The sequence below is a fragment of the Elephantulus edwardii genome, unplaced genomic scaffold (assembly GCF_000299155.1).
Source record: "Elephantulus edwardii isolate Elephantulus edwardi_28Jun2011 unplaced genomic scaffold, EleEdw1.0 scaffold00056, whole genome shotgun sequence".
NCBI classification, from domain to species: Eukaryota; Metazoa; Chordata; class Mammalia; order Macroscelidea; family Macroscelididae; genus Elephantulus; species Elephantulus edwardii.
The window spans coordinates 4,065,578-4,070,611 of record NW_006399806.1 but is presented as its reverse complement, the minus strand read 5'-3'; positions in this window follow the sequence as shown (position 1 = coordinate 4,070,611).

Here is a 5,034-nt window from a genome sequence, read left to right as displayed (position 1 = left end):
CCTTGATTATAGCAACTCTAGGTTTGAATTTGTGCTTCAGTTCCTTGAGCTTAAGAAATGCTGAGCGAGTTCGGCCCTTTTGATTTTCTTTAGAAATTTTAAAAGGCAGTGATTATTTAATTCTAATTGTTTTAACATGACTATAGCAAGCGGACAAAATAAGTTTTGTTGAAAGTGAAATTTAGTTGAGACATTATTTAAGTAACATTTTAACATTAATGAATATAAAAGTTCCACAATCACCCTAGCCTTCCTTTTGCTTCTCAAGGAGAAAAGTGAAGGGGGGCGGGCAGGGAGAAAAGTGCAACAATGAATGATTGGTAACCCTCAGTCTCTGAAAACTTTCATTAAAATGAATTTTAAAAAGTTTTAAAAATCTGTAACTTCATACTCTTCTGATTCTTTCCTTTCTTCTTTGTCATTTCCTTAAGTCCACGATGACTTTTTTCTTCAGTGCTTTTCCCCACTCTTTTTCAATTCTCCATAACCCTTCAGGTTTCCATCTTAAGTTCCATCCCTTACCCATTGTTGTTGTTGTTAAGTGCCATCAAATCGTAGGCGACTCATAGTGATCCTATGAAGGAGAGCCCTCAACACTTGGGTGTCTTTCATCCTCTCTCCAGGTTCATAGGGTTTCCAGAGGCAAGCTATTATGGAAGTGGATGCCACTCCTCCTTCCAAGCTCCCTTACCCACTACAATCCTTATTTCCATGATTTCCTTAGGAAATTACATTTATTTTATATTTTCCGTTTTTTATCTATATGCTCAGATGCACAAATATGCACCTGACCTTTCTATAAATATGGAAATTGTATTTCCAACTAGATATGTCCACCTGATTTTTTTAGGGATGACTCAGGTGAAACCCTTCTCGTGGAAGAACACGGTATTTCCAGACATTCTCAATCCATTTCAGAATTTGCCATTCAGTTTCTGAAATGGAAGCTACCTCTCTCTGTAAGTATCCATGGTCATTCTCTGGTGGTGCAGTCGGTAGGGAATGGTGCTGCTAATACAAAGAATGTACCTCTCTGGAGGGTTGAATCTACCAGCTGCTCTGCCAGAGAAAGATTTCTGTTTGATTGACAGTCGCAGGCTGAGGTACAGGTCAACTCAGGTATGAAAAGTAATTAATGAATGAGTGGACCTGCAGCAGTGGTTTAAGCACTGATCTGCTAACTGGAAAGTCAGTTGTTTGAATCTGTTAGCTGATCCACGGAATAAACATGTGGTAGTTATTTCCATATTTACAGCCTTGGAAACTCTATATGCCATTTCAATTCTGTCTCACAGAATCATTGAGTCAGAACAGATTGAACAAGAGTGGATTTGCATGTTTTTTTTTCTTCATGTGCTCCCTACCGGCTGTTAGTCAATTTATCTTCATTTTGAGTATTATTTTATAAATCCTGAACGTACTTGTTGTTGTTGGTATGTGCCATCTAGTTGCCTGCGACTTATAATGACCCTAAGTACCTTAGCCCTGAACCTTGTCCCATCTGGAGCCAATCTCATCATCTCCAATACACCTAAACCTAGTTCTCCAGTCACTGTGTCAATCCATCTCATCCTGGGTTTTCCTATTCTGTGCTGTCCTTCCATATTTCCAAGCATGATGCCCCTCTCCAAAGACTGGTACCTTGGCCACATGCCCACAGTATGTGAGATAGAGCTTCAAAATCCTTGCCTCCAGGGAGCCTCCTGGTTTCATCCTCTCCAAGACAGACTTGTTTGTTCTTCTGGCAGCCCACAGTATGCTCAACATCTTCTCCAGCACCACAACCCAAAGACATCTGTCCTTCTATGATCCTTAGTTATTGTCCAGCTTTAGGATGTATAGCAAGTAATAGCAAAGACCATCACCTCAATGAGGTGTACTTTAGTCTCTAGACTGACTCTGTTACTCTTCAGTACTCTAGAGAGGTCTCTGACAGCAGACTTCCCAATGCAATTAATCTTTTGATTTCCTGACTACCAGTACCACAAATGTTGATTGTGGAACTAAGCAAGCCAAAGTTATAAATAATCTCAATCTCTTTTCCATCTATCATGAAGCTACCAATGGGCTTAGTGGTGAGAATCTTTGTTGTCTTGATTTGAGCTACAATTCGTATTGAAGACTATAGTCCTTGACCTTCTGCAGCAAACACCTCATGTTCTCCTCAGTTTCAGCAAGCAAGGTTGTGCCATCTGCACAACGAAGCTGATGCTTTTTGGGTAATTCAACATTCTGCCTTCAGCATCCTTAAGTATTGCAACTTGAAGATTAGACGTGTTCTTCAATTCCTTCAGTTTAAGAAATGCCAAGCGAGTTCAGCCCTGTAGATTTTTCAATGCCAGCTCCTTGAACATTTCATTATCATACTTTCTTTTGTCTTGCCAAGCTACCCTTTGAAATCTTCTGTTTAGCTCCTTAACTTCTTCATTTCTTCCCTTTGCTTTGGCTGTTTGGCACTCTAGTGCAATTTTCAGAGTCTCTTATGATATCCATCTTGGTCTTTTCTTTCTCTTCTGTCTTTGTAATGACATTTTACATTCTTCATAAATGATACCCTTGATATTCTCCCACAGCTCTCCTGGTGTTGGCTCATTAGTGCTCAAGGCATCAAACCTGTTCCTGAAATGGTCTTTGAATTCTGATGAGAAAAACTCAGTACCAACTTTAGTTCTTGTGGATTTTATTTTATTTTCTTTAGCTTCAGTTTGAACTTACTCCTACAAATGGCTTTTCCCCTCTTTCAATTTGAATACCATTCTCTTGATCACACATTTATTTCACCCTAAAAGAATAATGTATCTGTCTAGTTATATTTTTGTTGTTGTATACTGTTGAGTTGTAAACAATTCATAGTTTAGCCTCCTGGGGTTTTGCACATTAATTTCATGGCATGCAAGGAGATTACCCATATTTCTCCTATAAAGCAGCAGGTGTATTTAAACTTCATGTCTTCTGATGGAAGGGCATTCCCTTACACTAGGCCACCAGAGATCCACTTTCAGAAGATTAAATGTTCTAATACTTCTATTCAAGAACTTATGAAATTCCAAAACAACTAGGAGATATCATATCATACCAGTAAGAATAGCAAAATTTAACAGAGCTTGTTGTTGTTGTTATGTGCCGTCGAGTCGTTTCCGACTCATAGCGACCCTATGCACAACAGCTCTAAACCCTGCCCTATCCTGCGCCAACCGCACCGCCTCTGACACACCCATCCCGATTACCCCAGTCACCGAATCAATCCATCTCATAGAGGGTCTTCCCTTCCTGCGCTGTCCCTCCACCCTCCCAAGCATGATGTCCCTCTCCAAGGACCCGTCCCTCCTGGCAACATGTCCAAAGTATGTCAGACAAAGCCCCAAAATCCTTGCCTCCAAGGAGTAGCTTGGTTTAATCCTCTCCAAGATGAATCTGTTTGTTTTCCTGGCAGTCCATGGTACATTCAGTACCCTTCTCCAGCACCACAGCTCAAAAGCATCCACTCTCCTTCTGTCCTCCCTAGTCATTGTCCAACTCTCTGATGCATAACAAGCAATTGTAAAGACCATGGCCTGTATCAGGAGCACCTTAGTCTCCAGAGAGACACTGTTGCTCCTGAGTACCTTTGAGAGGTCCCTAATAGCAGACTTTCCCATCCCGATACTCTTTTTGATTTCCTGACTGCTGATACCAAGAGTGTTGACTGTGGAGCTGAGCAAAGTGAAGCTGTGAACACTCTCAATCTCTTCATCATCCATCCTGACGCTGCCAATTGGTCCAGTGGTGAGAATTTTTGTCTTCTTGACGTTGAGCCTTAGTCCATACTGAAGGCTGCAGTCCTTGACCCTTTGCAGCAAGTGCATGAGGTCCTCCTCGGTTTCAGCAAGCAGGGTTGTGTCATCTGCATAACGGAGATTGTTAATAGATCTTCCACCAATCCTGATGCCACAATTCTCCTCATAGAGCCCAGCCTCTCAGATAATCTGCTCTGCATACATGTTGAAAAAGTATGGAGACAGTTTAACAGAGCAGCAAGCATTAAATGTTGGAGAGGTTGTGGAGAGACTGGAACCCCTATTTAATGTTGGTGGACATATAAAATGGTGCAATCATTATGGAAGGCAGTATAGTGCTTTTTCAAAAAGTTTGAAATAGAAATTTACCCAGCAATTCCACTACTGTGAATATACCCTAGAGAAACCTTAACTGTCACACAAGTAGACATATGAACACCCATGTTTTTTGCTGCTTTGTTCATAATAGCAAAGAGTTGGAAACAGCCCAAGTGCCCATTAATAAACAAATTATTAGAGAAGCAATGGTATATTAACACAATGGAATATTATGCAGCACTAAAAAACAAAGAACTCATGAACTAGCATATAAAATTGGTGACCATGGAGAATATTATGCTGAGCGAAATATTTCAGTAGCAAAAAAGACAAAAACTGTGTAATGTCACTGTTACAGAACAGGACTGATATGGGCATTGGGTGGGGGAAACTAAGAAAAGAGAGGATGAATAATGTACACGGCATTGGAACAGATGAAGGAAAGAACTACATAAAAGGAACATGTGATTAGACATGACAAGAGTCTAGAATAAGAGTTGCATAGTAAAGCGGTCCAAAGAAAACAGTGAACTAGGAGGGAGGGAAGACAGGGAGGAAAATGAGAAACAATGAATGAATGGAAATTAAAAAAAATAAGAATATGTTCAAACTTCTTAATACCAAATAAAGTATGTTGTTGTTGTTGTTGTTATGTGCCATCGAGTCATTTGTGACTCATAGCGACCCTATTTACAACAGCCCTAAACCCTGCTCTATCCTGTGCCAATCTCATTGCATCTGACACACCCATCCTGATTACCCCAGTCACTGAATCAATCCACCTCATAGAGGGTCTTCCCCTCCTGCGCTGTCCCTCCACTCTGCCAAGCATGATGTCCCTCTCTAAAGACCTGTCTCTCCTTACAATATGTCCAAAGTATGTCAGGCGAAGCCCCAGAATCCTTGCCTCCAAGAAGCAGCCTGGTTTAACCCTCTCTAG